The sequence below is a fragment of the Tamandua tetradactyla genome, chromosome 6 (genome assembly GCF_023851605.1).
Source record: "Tamandua tetradactyla isolate mTamTet1 chromosome 6, mTamTet1.pri, whole genome shotgun sequence".
In the NCBI taxonomy this organism is placed as follows: Eukaryota; Metazoa; Chordata; class Mammalia; order Pilosa; family Myrmecophagidae; genus Tamandua; species Tamandua tetradactyla.
The window spans coordinates 75,845,876-75,848,123 of NC_135332.1; the positions used below are offsets into that span (position 1 = coordinate 75,845,876).

Consider the following 2,248-nt stretch of genomic DNA (forward strand, 5'->3'; position numbering starts at 1 on the left):
TGATTTCTTTAGCAATTTCTTCCTCAAGCCACTGGTTGTTTAAGAGTATGTTGTGTCATCTCTATATATTTGTGAATGTATTCATTCTTTGGTGGTTATTGAGATCCAGCGAAATAGTGATTAGAGAAAGTACTTGGAATAATTTCACTGCTTTAAATTTATAAAGACCTGTTTTGTGCCCCACATATGATCTATCCTGGAGAGTGTTCCATGAGCCCTAGAGAAGAATGTATATCCTTGAGTTTCTGGGTGTAATGAACTATATATGTCTATTAGGTCTAATTCATTTATCAAGTTGTTTAACTTCTCTATTTCCTTACTGATCTTGTTATATCTATAGAGGAGAGTGGTGTATTGAAGTCTCCTACTATTATTCTTGAAACATCTATTGTACTTTGGAGCTCTCTAATTGGGAGCATAAACATTTATGATTGTTAAATCTTCTTGATTAGTTGTCCCTTTAATTAATATGTAGTGTCCTTCTTTGTCTCTAATGATGTCTTTACATTTAAGGTCTATTTTGTCTGATATTAGTATAGCTACTCTTGCTTACTTTTGGTCACAACTTGTGTGGAAAATTTTTTCCCATCCTTTCGCTTTCAATCTATTTGTATCCATGTGCCTAAGATGAGTCCCTTGTAAATGGCTTATAGTTGGATTATATTTCTTTTTTTAATAGAGAAGTTGAATATTTTATTGTTATTAAAAGGTTTCTTCTTTTGCTGCAAGGTTGTTCCTTCACTGTATGAAAATAGCATCAGCAGATGTGGTATAATACTGTTCCTCGCCTGACAGTGTGCAACTAACAGAAACTTACCTCCACTCCGGGTTATTTCCATTGAAAATATGAGAGTATTTAAACCCAAATCCAGGGATTGATGTAAGTAAGTTACAGTATCTTGTAAGGCTTAAGGTAACAATATTACCATGCATTACATAATTTTTACAAGTAGTTTTTACCTCAGGCAATTTCATGAATTCTGAATATAATAACTAGATCCTAGTCTAAATCACCGAGTGTGTGAAAAAAGATGCAAATTGTGTTTCTGTGCTATCATTAGAAAGTTAAGGAATTTTTTTTGGGAATGAGTAGTTTCTGTTTTCCTATTAGTACTGTTAAAATGTTGCTATTATGAATTTCTCTCCACCGGTAATTTAAAATATTGCTGGATAAGTTATTTCAGGCTAGTTTATTTAGGGGTTCCATTTTTACTCTCCAATAGATTTTATGTATTTCTCATATGCTTCTTCATGCATTAGTTCATCAAGTTCTGAAGGGTTACTCAGTGTCATCTTGATCAGCCAACCATTTTTGTAACAAGATTTGTTGCCAAGTCTTGGATTTTCTGCAATAACTTCATCAATTTCAGTTACTTCTCCTGATAGAGGAGAATAAAGTTCACTAGCAGCTTTCACACTTTCCAAAGCACCAAATTCCTCTTGTTTGCTCAATTTTGTCCCAACCTTGGGAAGACTACAGTAAACAGCTCCCAAAGTTTCCTGTGCAAAATTGTTGATTCCCACTGTTCCAGTACCATTTTCTGCTGTTATCCATTCATGTTTGTCTGTGAATTTCCGCACTGAGAGCAGAGTGGGACTGGTGCACAGCATCCAGATGGCAGCTACCCGCAGCCCACAGGGCCGCCATGGGCAGGAGGTGGTGGGCACGGAGGCCAAGCACAGGCTGTAGACGGCAGTCTGCATGCTCTGGGTCACACACAGCGCCATGTTTAAAGGAGTGCAGAGGGTCATGGTGCAGTGACTCAGATATCCAGCCGGCCTGGATTATATTTCTCAATCCATTCTGCCAACTTGTATCTTATAATGGGTAAGTTTAGTCCATTGACATTCTTGAATCCACCATTTTATCTTTTTAATTTTGTTTGTCAGGTCTGTATATTCTTTTCCCTCTTTCTCTTTTTATCCTTTAAGTTACTGTTACTGGTACTCTTCAATTCTGTGCCCTCCTCCAGACCTCCTTCTTATGCCTTTTTTTTTCCCAACTAGAAGAACTACCTTTAGTATTTCTTGTAGGGCCAGTCTCTTGTTGACAAATTCTTTCAGGATTTGTTTTAGAAAATTTTAATCTCTTTCTCAGTTTTGTAGTACAATTTAGCTAGGCACAGAATTCTTTGCTGGAAGTCTTTCTCTTTCAGGATCTTAAATATATTATACCACTGCCTTCTCACCTCCATGGTGCCATTTGTGTAGTCTGGACTCAGTCTTATGTGGTTTTCCTTGTATGTAG

General features: G+C 36.7%; 1 pseudogene; it reads right to left on the reverse strand.

The window, feature by feature from the left end:
- Positions 1-1,209: 1,209 nt before the first annotated feature.
- LOC143686139 (glycine cleavage system H protein, mitochondrial pseudogene) lies at positions 1,210-1,728 on the reverse strand (annotated as a pseudogene).
- Positions 1,729-2,248: the final 520 nt, after the last annotated feature.